The sequence below is a fragment of the Arctopsyche grandis genome, chromosome 10 (assembly GCF_051622035.1).
Source record: "Arctopsyche grandis isolate Sample6627 chromosome 10, ASM5162203v2, whole genome shotgun sequence".
In the NCBI taxonomy this organism is placed as follows: Eukaryota; Metazoa; Arthropoda; class Insecta; order Trichoptera; family Hydropsychidae; genus Arctopsyche; species Arctopsyche grandis.
In genome coordinates this window covers 10,870,107-10,889,118 of record NC_135364.1, presented here as the reverse complement: position 1 = coordinate 10,889,118, position 19,012 = coordinate 10,870,107, and the positions used below count along the sequence as shown (strand labels likewise).

The 19,012-nt window shown below is 32.3% G+C and overlaps 1 protein-coding gene across 1 annotated transcript in view; it reads right to left on the bottom strand.

Annotated features, from left to right (window-relative positions):
* sano (CABIT domain-containing protein serrano) overlaps window positions 1-19,012 on the bottom strand; it is a 153,361-nt gene that overhangs the window by 68,025 nt on the left and 66,324 nt on the right. The window contains exon 5 of the mRNA XM_077439479.1: window positions 1,495-1,526. The gene's annotated coding sequence lies outside the window, so the exon portion shown is untranslated. The remainder of the gene's footprint in view (window positions 1-1,494; window positions 1,527-19,012) is intronic.

Genomic DNA, 19,012 nt, shown 5'->3' with positions numbered 1-19,012 from the left:
AATATATTGTATATGAAGGTCAGTCGTATTTTATATGTTGGAAAATTACGCTGTGATCGTGGAACTTGAATCGTATTTTTTTCTTTAGAATCGACAACTAATCAGAAACAACGGTCAACTTTTAATTAAGTTGATAGATTACTTTTTAAGATAGTTTGAGATTAATGCCGGAATTAAGCCGTAAGACCCGACAAGTTCATCAATCAAACGCCGATCAATATGAAACATTTCGCCAATTAATTTCTGCAAAGATCTTTCTTAGAAAAATGCCGCCACAAATAGGAATACTAATCTTCGAGAAATATGAAGAATACATATGTACATACATATATACGAGTTGTAAGAGATATGTAGATCCTCGCTAGTGGTGTGATGGTGTTTCTTTAGTTTGGACGAAGATTGATGTGAAATTATGGAATCGCTACTTGGACACGATCTGATAAACGTTCTCACGAATATATGTGGATCGTAATGCGGGAATAATTGATATTTAAAATTTTCAATTGTGTAAGAGATTCCCACACACAGTTGGCACGGCGAGAGAACAAATAAAGCAAAACGGCCATTTATTTGAAGTGCAACGAAGGCCTAGGTCCTTTCGAGGTCATCTCGACCCTAACCTTGCCCTGAAAGACGCTAACACCAGGTATAAATTCACACCAATTAAATTTCATCAAACGATTGTGCAAGAGATTTTTAAACACTGCAACTTCGACGACTTTCATAACATATTATACCAAATTATATTATTCGGAACTGAAGCAGATCAATAAGTTTAAGCTAATCGACCGAGATAACGAGCTATGAAGATCAATTTTCCTTAAAAAATCCTTCCGATCCTCTGCATTACTTCGTCGGACGAAGTTAACGCTGCCGGGACGTTTTAATTTTATTTCATCTTAACTGAACTGTTATGTTTCGTAAAGTTCGCGAGAAATCAGCGAAACTAATCGTAAGACTCAATTCAAACACCGGTAAATGACTAGCAAAAAATTATCCGAAATCATACCTTAAGGAAAACTCGATTTTTCTTTCAAAAATAATAAGGTCACCAATTAAAATCGGACTGTAAATAGAAAATTAATCGATCAAATGCATTAATTACATACTCATGCTCTAATGTATTTTCACTTAACAAATTTGAGTCAGTGGGCTAAAAAAATTTCGTTTCTAAAATTCACTATCCTAATTTTTATTTTTAATTAAACAAAATGCTGCAATTGACTCATCATGATTGAAATAAAATCTAAGAAAGAAAACATGTGAAACTTATACCACATGTATTAAAAAAATAAATTGACAGTCTCCCACATTCAACATGTGCACATTGCAAACTGCACGTTGCAAGCAAATAATAATAATAAAAAACAAAACGTTCAGACTTTAAATTCGATACGAGTAAATTGCAACTTCCGGTTGTGAGGATGGTGATAATAAGCGTTCCTTAAAGCATATAAATGATAAATAAGGAGTGTCATAAAACATTTGACTCACCACCGTAAATTCCGTTGATTAATTAACAGCATCTGAAACAATAGAGAATACCTTTGTTAATTATGGAGGGTATGTGACATATGTATGTATTACAAAATTGATTGTTTTATTACTTGGTTTGCTGCCGATCTATAGTTTAATAATAAATGACTCATGTCTAGGATAATATATGCCGTTTAATCGGATGATTTATGGGCAAGTGAAAGGTTTGCGAGAGAACAATAAAATTTTCAATTAAATGACGTAAGTCAATGCAATAGTCTTGCAATTTCATTATATTGCACAGCTGAAATTCACACCCATTTCTCCGCAACTATAATAATATATCTAGTTATATAATTAAACTATTTATATATTTATATATATAGTATCTAGGAGTAACCTTTCCTAAACACATTCCACGAAACAGGCACAAAGAAAAAGTATGATAAAAATCTGGAGTACAGACAAAAACGTGGAGGATATTAAGGAGAATTAACGACGAGATGAAACGACCAGAATGATAAGTGATCCAGGGACGTGTCTGAGGCGGGCCGCAAAAATTCTTTCATCACTCTTCAGACACAAAAAACAAACGACGGGAAAGAGAACCCTTTGGACGGACCTGATGGGAAGATAAACAAAAAAAAATAATGGAGATCGGCCGACGAGCGATTTAGGATTTAAAAATTCCGAAAATCTAAATTCCAACCTGAGTTTTAGAACGATTTCGACGGAATAAAATAAAACGGTCGTTAAATATTCACGAAGAATACCTTTTTAAAACTTTAACTCTTAAGTTCCGTTGGTCGTTAATCTTAATGCGATTAGTCAACAGAAAATCGTAAATTAAAAATTTTACATAGTAGTAAATTTTATACAACGTCGCGTTGTCTCGCGTAATTTATTCAAATCGGAAGTCTTAAAATGATTTAATACAAAATATTAGGAATAGGAAAATATATACGTATATCAATGGTGCACTTTCATCACATATCCGTTGTCCCAAGTTTGTAATACATAAAGAGTTGATAAATTGACGTAATTGCGATGGATACGCTTAGGCGGTTGGTTTTTAATAATACATTTCGTAACACGAAACTCGATATATTTACATGACGAATGCGAGTACAAACGAGCTTACTTAAAAATTTAAATTTTCAAAACACACATGAATAAATCGTACCGAACAAAATATTATATGTATCGGAAAAATGTTGGGAAAATACGAAATAATAATTAGCATCGCTCGACATTGCGTTGTCGCACGCAACAAACTAGCACATAAAATAATTTCGAAAGATTTTTCATGTGTCATAAATTATGTTTTGGAATCAACGATGATAATAATCGATTTACTCAACGACGTAATAAAACAACCGGCGTATGTATGTGTGTTGTTGCTACTTTTTTCGTTTAATTCGACCGATGTGTAAACGCCCTCTTGCGAAATTCCACCAGGTGAAACTATCTTATCGAATCTTAGCACAAGTGTCTAAAACGACCCAATACCAATAATCGTAAAAGTTAACGATTATTTTAACAACAAATAAGAAGAGGTTTGTAAAAAATCAGTCCTATCTAGAGAATAAAATATTTTATTATATAGAAATAAATGCAAAGCGTATATCTTTTAAGGATAACGATTCTGTATTTTAAATGCTTTGAACGTGAATACAAATCGACATAACAAATGAAGCTTTGAATGTTACCTATACAATTATGAATAATTAAGACGCCTGTCATAATTCTGACAAGCTAAAATCCCAACGAGCAAAAATCCTGACGGGTCAATGTTTTGATTTAATTAAACCTGGAAAGGGTCGAGTCATTATTGAACCAACACATATTAGCATATATAATAAGACATTACGCAAAAAAAAACAACAATATAAATTAGTGTTCGCAAATTCTTATTAGGGATTGCAATTTACCGTCAAAGTTTATAAACCTTATTTTCCGGTATTTACCAGTAAATGAAAAAATGTGGATAGATGACTGTATTTCGTTAATTTTTCTAAAAGCATTAATCTAGATTGAATCGTAAATAATTAAAAATAAATCATATAAATATGTAAATTATGTCGTATATTTTTATTTTTATTTTTAACGAATTCGTCGTTTTATTCTTAACGAATCAATATTTATTTATTTAAAGTTTGGACATTTTGATCATAATTGAAACAACTGTCTTATCGCATTTATTGCGATTTGGTTGGTCTGTGTTGCCAGCAAATTCATCAATTTGAAATTGCCACATTTAATACTGATAATAAAAAAAATTCCAGATAACTTAATCCACAATACGCCGTTTGCATCGATTTTTAATGTAATATTATGCCTATATATGTACTTAATTCGCGATAAAATAGTTTCCGCCAATTAGCGATGGCGAAATTTTACTGATTTACCGGTATGCCGGTATTGCAATCCCTAATTCTGATTTCAAAATCATTAAAAAGATGAATGGTATAATCAATTTCAATATCAATATTGAGTTTTAGAACAAGTATATAATTGTATGTAGGTACATATGACATTAACGAATTGACATACATTCAAGTAGTGGAGTACTTCAAATGGTCTGTGGTGTAATTAACACGAATCGACTGTATCAATAAATCTAGATCATATTATATACATATAAATAGGGTAAATAAACACATGAAAGATGTAATTTAACATGCTATTATTTTTTATCATCTTAAGTACATATGTATGTATGTATGTGGGTACTGAGTTTATATACATATGTATTAAGTTTGCGCAATCGATTGACATTCTCTCGATTGCGCAAGGAGCAAACTAACGGAGGGTTGTGATACCGATTGCAGCGACACACATGCAACAATCGAATGCAATTTTTCGATGTGCAATCGGAATGTTAATTAAACGTGTCGGTGCGATTTGAATAAGAGCGGTCCCGATACGATTTGGGCGTGCGTTCGCTGGACCGCGCACCGTTGGCAATTTAAAGTGCACTGAACTTCGTTACCCTTTTTTTTATTATTTATTATTATTCGTTTCATTCGGACGTTTTTGTTTCGTTTTCGTTCGTTCTTTTTCGTATACACTTTTTTCGTTTTCGTTTTATTTCATTTCAGTTGCGTTTTACTTTTGTGCAACGATAGCCCGTCCCGTAGGCGAGCGAAGAGAGGCTTTACTTGCATTTTTATTTCCATACATTACGTCACCGAGACAAATGCACAAGAACCACAACACTGAACTTCGTAACCCTGCCAGGTCTGAAAAATCCTATTATAATTATTCAATAATACGCGTACTATATACGTATGTACATAGGGTTACCCCTGCACTATGCCGCATCTATTCTTATATGGACTCGACGAATTCCGTTTCATTGAATCATCTGACTAATGGAATCTTTTAATTATTACAAAATAACTATTAATGCACTTTGTGTTGCACAACGGCTCTACACAATAAAACGTACGACCTTTTCATGTCGTTGATTGATTCGAATTTTATTTACATTTCATATTAGTAATCATAAAATATTTTCAACTAAACCTACGCTACATTTTGAATCATACCACATATGTATGTATTTGTATTAAGACTTGTGGAAGTATAATATAATAAGATAAAAAAAAACTCAAGTTTATCTTGTTTAAATTATAATATACATATATACAAAACGGAAAACCAAAGGTGGATAAATTAAAGACATACTCTGATGAATAAGCGAATTTTCCGGTCATTTGATTTTCATCCGTGTTTTCCTGTATCATTTTATTATTATGGAAATGCTCGAAGTATATAATATTGGAACAATTTAAATAATGAGTCAAATGAATATGTTTTGCCAATTTGAAATATTCACATATATTTTTACGCCATTAAGCTTTCATAAATACAATCTTTAAGGTTCCCACAGATGTATAATCAAAATGTGTCCGGTCATTTGGTAGTTGAACATTGGAAACATTTCAAATTTGAATATTACGTGGGTTTCCTTGAGCGAAAGTGATTTCAGAGAATCTTTATTCGTCGAAGACCTTAATTAGGCGATTTATTTGCAATCCTTCGCGCATGCGCTTGCACATGCAATGCCTTTCTCACTGTGATTGTTATTTATGAATACGTGTGTATTAAAAAAGACGCATGCGATGTTTTTTTTATGTATTTTGAAGGGTTGTACATTTTACGAATGAATACAATGCATAATGTGCGCGCATATTGAATGTGTCTTTGGAAAGTTAATTTTCCCAAAGTGCACGAAGATAATAACAATGCACGCCCCCTTTTATTCGTGTGTGGGTACGAAAGGTGATGAAGAAAATTATTAAATCATCTGGACGTGTATTTTCAAGACGTCTGGGTAACCAAGTGTGAATGAACGGTTTATTTCCCGACAGGAATTTCTTTTCTTCGCCGCAGTGCGAAGTGGATAACTAATTCTTGGCAATCACTGAACCAAAACCAAACTTGGCCTATGAGTCATTAGTGCGACTCCTGTCAAAACGTCCGACACCATTATCTTCAAATCGATTTATAACAGACGTCGTTCAATGGCAAAAAATTACAGAAAATATTTATAATGCAACTTTTGAAGTTGTCGTATATAAATTCACTTGAGGAAAATGTGTAGGATTAAAAATTTATATACTTATGAGGTATTTCCGTTATGCGGTGAGAGGAGATCTTTTTCTCAACTAAACTCCGATATCACACCGCAAACTGTAATAATTTCCATTAGCATATATAAATTCCACGAAACTAATATCGATTATAATAATAGTTAATTGAAGAATCTTCCTTAATAAATGACCTATTTCAACGAAGAATCAATGACTTAATCGAAACGGATATCAAATCGGATACTATAAATGCTTCTCTAAGAAATTACTATGAGTGTCAGCAAAACAGATTTTCAAATCCTTTTCGAAATGAAATAATTAAATATTGATTCGATTTCATAAGCATCTACTCTTCATATACCTAATATGAAATCAATTCTGGTAGACGGAATTAACTAATTTATTTGCTATCGATTCCTGAATTTAACTACCGTCAGATAGACAAATCTATTTAAATTCTTGGCAGAATCGGATTAAAGTAGATACAAAGCAGAAAGAAAAAAATAACGATACCTATGTATTTGTGGAATACTTTTGAATGCATCATCAAGGCGTCAAGTTGACGTCATTTTATAAAGTTCATATAAAGGTTTTTTTTAATCGAAACAAACTGGTTCGAAAAACTAATAATCATTGTCACGGAATCGTGTTATACATTATTATTTACTATAGAAATTATTCTTCAATCAGTCGAGATATATATGTATTTATAAATACACGAGTGCATAATTTCTTGACATCTGTAATTTCATGAATGATTGATTTATAAATAGGGTGACTATAGGTGCCGGGGCAGTCCCGCAAATTTTACGTGATTTGTGTTTTTCCCGTCGTTTTCGTAAAATTGTTTGATTTGTCCCGTTTCGTCCTTGTTTTTCGAAATCCATTTTCTCTCGGTATTATTATATAAATCTAAATTTACATACAATATATTCATTTTAAATTAACGTTTAAATATTTTGTTGTACGCTTCATTTTACATGTTTTTGGAAAAGAAAATCGCTTTGTGCTACATATTACTTTCATCGTAATTATTTTTAAATATCTGTAAAATCAAAATTTCAGTTGCGTATAATTTTGCAAAAAAAAAACAAAAAATTTGTTATTTTTACACGGTTCAGAAAAAAAATCTACATTAATTATTTTTATCTTTTTTCTATTTTCTTTGTTCACAAGAACTGTTTGTATGTATGTACATTCTGTACATTCAAAAATTTATAATTCCTTGACAATATTAATGGTTATGTGAGGGAAAAATTATAAAAATTTTGGACGTGCAACAACAAATCTTTTGATAAAGTGGGGGATATTTTTTTTTGCGGAGCATCCCGTTTTGAGTCTTGGGAAATATGGTAACCCTATTTATAAATGACTTTATGATTGTTAGAAAGCTATATATTGCTGTTGAAGCCTACTGAACAGCAAATTTTTTAAGTTTCATTTAAGAAAATCTAAACTTCAAGCTAAATAAAAGCTTTTAAAAGCGGACTAGTTCGGTGTTTTACATTTTTGCCTGAATGGTCAAATATTATAAGGAATCATTTAATCAAAGAAACTTAAATACATACATACATACAAGTATTTAAAATCACAGTGATAGGCCAGCTTGTTAAGGGTTTGCTTGTATAACAGACAAAAACAAGATTTTCCTGATGGATAATCCATGGGAATTGGATTGTTACAAATGTTTATTCCAAAAAAAATTAAAAATAGCACTTTCAGCTATTTGATATGCCGCAAATGAAATGTGGATTTGTCACGACGACTATGACCACGTCTAGGAGGGGACACCCATGCACTTCTGGGTAGCTCGTGACTACTATGCATAAAATGTTATTATTATTGTTATTGTATGTATGTTACTGTTATTCTCTTCTCTATATTTTATATCTACATTTCTTACTTTATTTTTTACTGTATTTTCCACCATATTTTTTACTATATTTTCACTTTTATTAATAATAATTATTTGAATATAAATATTATTATCAAAGAATATACACTAACTAATTCCATATTTTATTTTGCTTATACTTATTTCAATTCAATTGCTATCATCAATAATTGTTGTTTGATAATTGATTCTATATCTTCATTTATAATTACATATACTTGTACATGCAATTACATTTTTTACTGTAATTTCTTCCATACTTTTTGCTCTATTTATAACTATAGTTTCACTTCTATTATTGATTATTGTCTTAATATTAATATTATTGTTAAAGAATATAAACTGGTTAATTCCATTTTTCACTTTGTTAATATATGTTCAGATTCATTTACTACCATCAATGATTATTATTTGAACAATAGTTCTATATCTTTGTTTATAATTATTGATGCATGCTCATTTGTATACATATGTCTATGCTTACCTACGCATGTAGGCTTATACGTCTATCTTTATGCACTCTATCAATTCTACCCATATATTATGGTTTTTGTTTTCTTTATTAATTATTGGTTCTTTCTTATATTTCTGAACGCACTTTATTTTCAATTCTATCATCAATTGTCATCTAAATCATTGTTTATTATTATATTATGAACAAATACTTGCCAAAAAACTATATAATTCGCTTTATTAATTTTATTTTAACTCAATTGGTATCACGAGTGATGGTTTGCTCGGTAATTCCGTATCGCTTCTATGGATGCAAGTATGTATGTGTATATTTATATTCATATACACATAACTGCTGATATTTATGCTTCTAGATATCTACACGTCTATCACTACGTACTCATCAATTGCCAATTCTATTTACGTTTTACAATTTATCTTATTTTTATTACATTGCTATATTTTATTCTGTGTACTTTCCATGTTCCTTATTTCCATGTGCTTTATTTTCCTACTCTATTAATACGTTTCATTTTTATGTTTGCATACATATTGACATGTGTATTTTCGTGTATAATTGTATGTACATATGTGTGTATGTGTTTATATGCATTTGTATATGCACATATATATATGTGTGTGAGTACCTTTTTATTATTTTTCTGAGACCACTTAATGGATTCTATTAATTTATATTATCAAAATGTACGTGGTCTCCGTACAAAAACTGATATTTTTTTACGAAATATAAACATGTCCAATTATGATATTATTTTGCTTACTGAAACTTGGTTGATGGACACTATAAGTGATCAGGAACTCTTTGATGAAAGATATATAGTGTGGCGAAGAGATCGTAATTATGTTAGCTTAAACCAAATACGTGGTGGTGGTTGCCTTGTGGCAACTAAGCGTGAACTTGGAGTTGTTTCACGTCCAGAGTGGCACTCTTCTGCGGAGGATATCTGGATATCTCTCACTTTACGCAGCACCACTAATCATCGCAACCTTCTCAAATTTCATATATGTGTATTGTATTTATGTTCTGAGAACATAGGTAATTCTTTTAATACTCAACTTACTAATTTTCTTGAAAACATGTCTACTATTTCAACTAACTACCCGGATGATAGATTTTTAATTGTTGGAGATTTCAATCTAAGTAACATCCAATGGTCCCAGGATATCTCCAGAGGAGGACTTATACCTATCAATTCGTTAAGAAGCACCGAAATGACTCTTATTGATGCATTACATTTTTGTAATTTTAAACAATATAATGGAGTACTTAACTTATTCGGCCGTATTCTTGATCTAGTTTTATCAAATGAACATTTGGTAGTAGATGCCTGTTTAGATCCTCTCGTTCCTGAGGATCCTTATCATAAATCTCTGTTAATTACTGCTGATCTAACTTTTTATCGATCACTTAAATCTAAACCTTATACTAGATTCCTTTTTGATCTTGGTAACTATAACGAGATTCAAAATGAATTAAACTCTGTTTCTTGGTCTTATTTACATACTGTTTCTCTTGATGATGCTGTAAATTCATTTTATAATCTTATATATAATTTAAGGGATAAATATATCCCACAGAAACATGTTCAAAGTAGAAAATTTCCCGCTTGGTATACTGCACCCCTAAAAAAAGTCCTGAAGGAAAAGTACAAATTTTTTAAGAAATTCAAAAATTATAACAACCTGGCTGACCATCATACCTTTGTACTATTACGCAATCGGGCAAAAACTTTAGAGAAAGAATGTTTCAAAAATTATATGACTTTAGTAGAAAACGACATTTCCTTGAATCCCAAAGCATTCTGGTCCTACATTAAATCAAGGAACAAAAACAACGTCCTACCTCATATTCTGTATCATGGTGACATTACTGCTGATACGGGGGTGGACATTTGTAATTTGTTTTCTTCCTTCTTTTACTCGACGTTCCTTAAACCGGTCTCTAATCAATCGACTTCCTCTTATCCCTTACCAACCAACGTCTGTTCTGTCACATCTTCCTCTGAAATTGGATCAATTGAAATTCGAAGTGAAAAAGTATTAAATATTTTGAAATCAACTGATATTCATAAAACAGCAGGCCCAGATTTAATTTCTCCAATTTTTATCTCAAAATGTGCTGAAAGCCTAACTTTACCACTAACCATTATCTATAAAAGATCTATTAGTGAGGGCCTTGTACCTTGTATCTGGAAATCAGCATTCATATCTCCTGTACATAAGAAAGGGAAAAAAAACGAAATTTCCAATTACAGGCCTATATCAAAGCTATGTATATTTGCTAAGATATTAGAAAAATTAGTGTACGACCAACTTTTTCCAGCTATCTCGCAATCTCTTAGTATGCAACAACATGGTTTTCAGAAAGGACGCTCAGTTACAACAAATTTACTACTATTTAATGATTTCGTTACTAATGCCATGAACGATCGGTCTCAGGTTGATACTATATATACAGATTATAGTAAGGCATTTGACAAGATTGATCACGATATTCTCCTTGAAAAACTTTTACAGATCGGTATTCATGGTGATCTCTATAGATGGTTCACCTCATACATTACGCGTCGATCACAGGCTGTCTCATTAAATGGATTTATATCGAAATGGATGAATATTCCTTCTGGTGTTCCACAAGGCTCCCTCTTGGGACCTCTATTATTCAATATTTTCATCTTCGATATTGAAAAATGTTTTCAGAATTCAAATGTACTATTATTTGCTGATGATATGAAGATTTTCAAGAGAATAGACAACCGAAATGATGCTTTGGCCCTACAAGATGATTTGTTCAGACTAGAGGCTTATTGCAGCATAAATAAGTTGGAAATTAATGTAGCAAAATGCTCCTGCATAACCTTCACCAGAAAACTATGTCCAGTTGACTTTCCTCATTCAATTAACGGACATAGACTCACAAGGGTATCGGAAATTAGGGATTTGGGAGTCTTTTTAAACTCTGATCTATCCTTTAGTAAACATATTGACAATGTTGTAGCTCGAGCGTCGAAGGCCCTCGGGTTCGTCATCCGGTCCTCCAAATGCTTTACTTCTATAAAATCATACAAAATACTATATTGTGCATACGTAAGAAGTATTGTTGAGTTTGCATCCCAAGTTTGGAACCCAGATTACTCTGGTGCAAGAGACAGATTGGAGCGCATTCAGAAGAGATTCCTGAGGTACGTCAGTAGCCGTTTTGGATTAACCTATACTTCCTATGAAGATGCTTGTAGGTGTCAGCATCTACTTCCTCTTGTCAAAAGAAGGGAGATAGCTGACATCTCAACAATTTTGAACATCCTTAACGGCTCGATTGACTGTCCTCAATTATTGAGCAGACTATCATTGCGTGTACCAAATAGAATGACTAGATGTAATGAGCTCCTTTACATACCTAATACTTTTTCTAATTATGGAAGAAGCTCATTCATCTGGCGTGCAAGCTCCACCGTCAACACACTAATCTTAACAATTTCTATGTTTGACTTATTTAATATTAATGCTATACAAGCTAGAGTAATTATTGCAAATTTGTTTTTCGATGATTAATTTTAATGAAAGTTTATGATTATGATTATGAATTTTTATTTTGATGTATTTATTTTGTCTTTTTGTTTTTTGTTATATATTATATTTTTTATATTATTTCATAATTTTTATCATATTATTATTCTTATTATTCTGATATTTTTATTATACTGTTATTTCTATTTTTTTTCTTTTTTTGTTTTCTTTAACTATCTTACTCTATTATCATTTTTGTTTCTTATTTTAAATGTTTGAGCTTTTCTTTTTTTACCTATATGTGAAAATTATTAATGGTTTACTTAACATAATCATATTTTTTTTACTATCAATCTAATAAACTGTAAACTGTAAATTTTCCAAATAAATAAAATAAAATAAAATAAAATAAAATAAAATGTTGAATTCTGTCGAGTGTCTGCACGGCCCGGATCCGTCCATTATCCGCTCTGGTGGCTCGGCTGAATTTTAATTTCGATATTTAGCAAAATGGGGGTCGAGGCCCCCAAGGCCGTCGAGAGCCCCCTCATCCCACCTCGACTTCTTCGAGGGAAACGGAACGACACCGGTGCGTGTCGAGGACGGGTCGAATGGACCCCATCTGAGGTCAAAGTCACTGCCAGCAACACAGGATGCGCTACCAACGACCTCAACAATCATTCACAATCGAACGCCAATATTACACAACTGACTTAAGTATGTACATATGTGGGTACGAGGCGTGTTAACAAAACGAGTTCAATATTGGTTTCATGAAAGTTAAGTAATGACGTTCTTCTAAAGTCCTATAAAAATATTATTAGCAACTAAGTATTATTAAAATAATCGTCATTTATACAACTGCAAGATATTGCTTTGACACAAAATAGATGCAGTGTTTTTAAGTGTTTAGTACATAACAAGCTAATATTGTTCAACAATAATAATAGGCACCATTTTGTTTTTATACATATATGTATGTATGTTATAGCCAGAGTTGCCAGACGTCTATATTTGAGCGGGACTGTCCCGAGTTCAACAGACAAATCCCGAGTCCCGTATTACCTCTGAAAATCCCGACTTAACTAAATTTGTATTCAATATGTACAAAAATTAACGTACATATGTAAGTTATAGAGACTCGTTTAATCGTTTATGAATAATATTTGAAACTGTCAGCGTCAGCTGAAAGTGTTCGCATCAGCTGAATCCGAGTGAATCTGAAATTATTTAATACTTTTACCCGGCTTCGCTCGGTATTTGTAATATAAAGCGCTTAAACATGACTAATCTAATAGTAAACGTTTTATTTAAAATTTTTTTTTTTGAATACTCATTTGTTTTTTTATTAAATTGACTGTCACGAACAAACAAACATATATACTGTCTCTTTCGAAATTATATGTACATATACCAAAATCCGACGCCTGCGCCCCCGGAGCCTTCGCCCACGGCGCCTGCGCCCTCAGGGTCTTCGCCCCCGGGGACTTCGAATCCTTTGAATCGAAAAAAATTGAATCGACGCCTATGAATCGAAAAAAAAATCGAATTTGTGTAAATATCATTCCGCTTGCAATAATTTGTATAAAATCTTGGCTCACATACTCTCAATTTCACATTCCAATGCAATTTAATAAAGAGTATTTAGTCCAATAAGTGCAGCCTGGAGAAAGAAGAGAAGCAATGTAAACAATTTTAAAAACCGTAGAAGCTGAATTAAATATATATTTTTAATCATTATTGAAATATACTTTATCATTATTTTTTTCTTAATTTCTTCTTTAACATATTTTTTTTGATCGTTCGAAATAGTGAATGTCCCTATCTGTGATTTCAGAAATCTGGCAAACCTGGTTATATATAGTTGAAGTGTATTTTCAGTTTTAGTATATTTCGACAAGTTGGAATATATTCCGTCTAACCCACGTAAGTTGATTCATTTGGCAATTTATATTCCAACTGGTCAAAATATATTACAACTGAAAATACCATTCAACTGTAAGCCGGTATCAGGTTAGATGAACAGGTTAGGTTTTCGTGAAAACGTCACTCGACTAGTAAATTGAGTTGGAAAGTCAAATTTTTGTTTTGAGCTCATTCTCATTGAGCTCAGTTATCGCAATACGGCACTCATTACCTTTATTCGTAATATATAGCAAATATTAACTGGCATACATTTTTGAAAGTGTATTTGTGCTTGTAGAGATATAATTTACTAGTTGAATTATATTCAAATATGAATGACCTAAAACGCCAATTGGAATATATTACAACTGAAAATATATTTCGACTGTAACATATGCATACATACATACATATGTACATACTATATTCTTTGAACCTAGCAACGTGTTTTTTTATGATCGGATGGCTTTGGCTATATGTACCTACTAAAATACGTAAATGTTGTAAAATTTCACCTGTCGTCAACAGCTTGCATCTCTGACTCATAAGGGCAATACTATAGAAGGCAGAAGATTCATTGCTCATTGTGTTTGTATTCATCATGTATTTCGAAACACCTCCAATAATATTATTCTGAAACATTTGACATTCATTTCGCGCTGTTTCGTGCACTCTAGCAATAACGACGTGAAAAAAATGTCGCATAATTTTGTTGTGTTTGCGCATTTAGCCCAGCGCCGTTTCGGCTCGAATCGATGACAAATAAATTACAAAGGTCGGGCCTGAAAGTCCTGCGCGACACGCTACGGACTCGTCGTGTCAGCCCGAAAGTCACGCACGCCGTATAAAATAGAGCCGATAATAACCTATTCGGCGTTGTCCGAGGTCGCAGGATTCCGCGAAAGATGGCAGTTCGCGAAGGCTAAAAATATTTAATAATAAACATAGCCAACAACGCACAGGCGAAATCAAAGTGATCGATAATGTGGTGGCGAGAGACATTTATCGTTTGTAAAAAGAATACGAATCTCCTAATTATTATAAATATTTATTATCACCGGTTGAACTCGAATGTAAAATTTCTGGAGCAGTTTAATTTTATTGACACTAATTGTATGTATAACTATCAATAAAAGTTATGGCTGTGAGAGAATATTCGCGTACTGGCTGTGCTTTGAATCAAGAATGTCCTGTTGATTATATTAATACCCTTTTAGCAAATGAAGAGGAGAATGCTAATGTTAACTTATCATATGGGTGTTTAGGATTATGGTGTGTGTGAAAATTTGTATAAATCGTACGAAATACATAGTCCTACTGTGAGTTAATCTTTGAGGGATCATGTTTTGGGATTCCAAAATACTGACATTTGTCAGTACCGGTACTACCGAAAATAATTTATTCACTACAGGCAGTACTCATAGCTACCGGCATTGATTTATTTAAGCAATTAATAAAGCAAATACAATTTTATTAATTACCAATAAAATGCATTTATTAATTGCAAAATAATGAGCCATTTTGAACTGCGTGAATTACCGATTAACGAGTGTAAAAAAAAGGATATAATTTTTTTCGTACTTCTTGCATTGAATATTTTTTTTGTGGATGGAATGGTTTTAGCTTCTATGTATATTATATTTATTTATACAGGAAAAACCCCATTTAAGTAAATTACATAATAAAAATATATAAAGAAATCTTATAATATAAAATTGACAATGAAAGAAAAAAGAAAATCAGAAACATTGTTAAAAATGAAGGAAACACAATATTCTGAATGGATTCTATAAACCGACCAAAAGTAACACTAAATATTTTAATCTCCGTCTGATCAGCTTAGTGGTTAAAAAGCCTCATGGCTGTGCATATAAGAGTATTTAAAAGAATGTTAGTTTTCGCTATAATTGGCGAAAACAGAACACGTTTGCGTATTCTAAAATAATTTTCTGGTGCATATAAAGTGAATTCGCTAAGAATTGGTGGATTATAAATATTTCCACGAAGAACAAGGAACATGTGTCGTAATAATATAAGATTTAAGATTTAAGACTGACTAAGCCCGTCATTCCCAAAATAAATTTGCTTGGATATAACGTAGGGCAATTAGTATCGATACATTTTATAATAGAGAAACCGACAGATTTTTTGTGAACTTTTTCTAATAAATTAATATACAACTTTTTGTTAGGCAACCAAATTATGCAGTTAAACTCCAAAATAGCAAAAAAATGGCAAAAAACCGGTAGAACCCATTTCGTTAGTACCATTCTTATCCCTAGTCGTGTTCGATTATACATATAGATACTAAACCAAGCTGTAAATATGTAAAATCATTGTACGTGGTCCATCAAATAAACTTGATATGAAATGTTTTTGTGGGAAAGTACAACTACAAATTATAGGTTGAATTGTTTTAGTATCCTTTAAATTTAAATCCTTTGATTACATACAGTATTTGTTCCCAAGGAACTTTCATATAATGTCATCCTATCCTCAATACATTCCTACTTGATGAAAATCCGATCAGATCTTCAATGGAAATATATATGTATGTATGTACATATATATGTACATTCGAAAATAATTATCGAATTAAAAATTGAAAATAATTATGGAAATAATCACTGCGCAGAAACCAATCATCAAATTTACTTTGACAAAATAATCAACTTTTTCTTTTTATATATTTTTAAAACATTAATAATATCATCGTTATAAACTGAACGGTCGATGAACCATATATTTGCCTATTAGTTGAACGCATTGTGATCGACTGACTAAAAATTGCTTTCAGATATCGATTAACTCGATGTCTAGCATTGACATTTTGGATAGTCAACTTATGACCCTTTTGATACTGTGAGGCCGTAACAAAGATAACTCATCTTTTCCGACAGCCATTGACCGTAAACTTTACCATCGATGTTAATTTTAGTATTACAAAGAGCAATTACGCAATGGCTTGAATTGGAAAATGTACTACTGTATCTAAATTATAAAAAAAATACAATACAAATCTATCAACGAATTTATTTACGACCTTTAACGAAACAAAAAAGACCCTTTAACTAGAGTAATGACAAAAACCGAGCAACCCGTTTTTCTTAATTGGCCTTTAAAAGGCTTAATTATGCTTTCACCGCCCGTCACGGAAATACGTAATTTTCGGCCCCATTTAGAGGAAATTAACTAAACGTCGCTAACAATTGTGCGGCTGAAAAACGCAAAAACAGAGATCCAGCCGCCTTCGGTCGGTTTGAATAATAAATATCGACCGTTTTGTTTTGTTCTTTCTCCGGAGATCAATCACAAGTCTGCGCACAATAAATTCTTAATGAATTCGGACGTCATTAACAGTTAAACACCGCCGGGCAAAATGATCATACTTAATTCAAACAAACTGCTCGTACACCTAAATATATGCACATACATGCATACATACATTTGAACGCGAGAATAATTAACTCGATAAACTCGTTGTATAAGTAAAAGCATAATTTAAAACGATCAACAAGCACTCAACCGATGGCCTAAATATCTCATTCGGAGATCGATGATGAAACGATTTTGCTTTCGTAAGTTTTTATTCAATTTACTCTAGAGTACCTATGTACATACTACATAGTAGCGACGGTATCAATTTAGAAGTCTTTCCATCGTATATATTATGTACTTACGTATACTGTAGGATGACGTGCACGAACGTTTAAATTAAATTAATTACAACCCGATGCAATTACAGATGTCCTTCGGTTATATGCGCCGTCATTCCGTTCATCCGGAATAAATGGCGAGCTTTCGCAAAACGCAACTGAAGAGCTTTTTGCGTTATTGGCGTCGAGTTTTCCGCGGTGTTTTCTCGGAAAAGCAGCGCGCATTTACGTATAAATACCGGTCATAACAAGGATCGGTTTTGATTATCGTTACGAAAATAAAGCCGTAAAATACGTTCCATCACGAAAAACTGTCAAACTTAAATTTTAATCTGAAATAATTGGATTATCCACAACGTAGAGGAAAATTTTCAATGTGATAAAATCGATCCGAATTGAAGTATTTTTAAACAGGCGATAAATTGGATTCAAAAATTTCACAACGACACGCAACTAATGCGCCAATTTCATTTCTACAAATTATACAAAAAAGAGACAAAGGTATGCAAAAGTATTTTATATATTATATGTGTAGATGTATGTAAATTTTCCATTAATGACTTGAACGTATTTACAATTTGGCGATGCGTGTTAGTGTGCCATGTTGATAGTGGCGTGATAGAAGTTGTTTTGAGTTTTCCGAAAGCCGACCCAGTTATATGTGGAAAATGTGTGGAAAATTTTAGCTTAACTCTTCAAACTGTGGCGAAAATAAACCGAACTCAAAATAACAGTTAAATATAATGCGGATATATAATTAGATCGGAAGTATACGTAAACGCTATTCGCTAGAAAATAATTCCAAACATAGACACGACGCTCACACGAACGTTTATTTTAAACGTGCCATCAATGGAATACGAAAAAATATACTCATGATGCCATCAAACTGCCAGTTAGTTCAATTTTAACAGACGGTGACATTTCGCGTCCTTCAAAGGTTTAGAAAATTAAATAAAGCTTCACTTTCTTGAGTGACAGACACCTTTCTATTTGAATAAATCTGAATCGAAAGTAATTACGATATGACAACTGAGTTTACCTCGATGGTTAATCGTTGGTAACGCAGAAATGACAATGAACATAATTAGAGCGAAAAACTTTCGTTACTACGGCCTTTGCGACACGGCGCATCTTTTTTTCCGACATTAAAAGAAATTTTCTTGTACTAGAGTATCGAAGGTCAATATATACGGTTGTTATAAACCAGTAAAAGTGTTTCTCGATTTACAGTAAAAATACAATGGAAACACGAATCCTGTGATTTATTTATGATCGTAAACTTTCATTTATGACCGAACAGGCACTGTTTCTTCGAAGATTATATAGCCTGACTGGGGATTTTATGTTTTCAGTCCACAAGTCCTTCAATGACGTAGATCATTTTGTGCTAAAGGTTAACCAAACCCAATCGGAAAATCATCTCAAAAACAAAATAAACACGACATTTTGCAATGACACATAATTCTTATTTCAAGATATACATATATGTATATACTTAT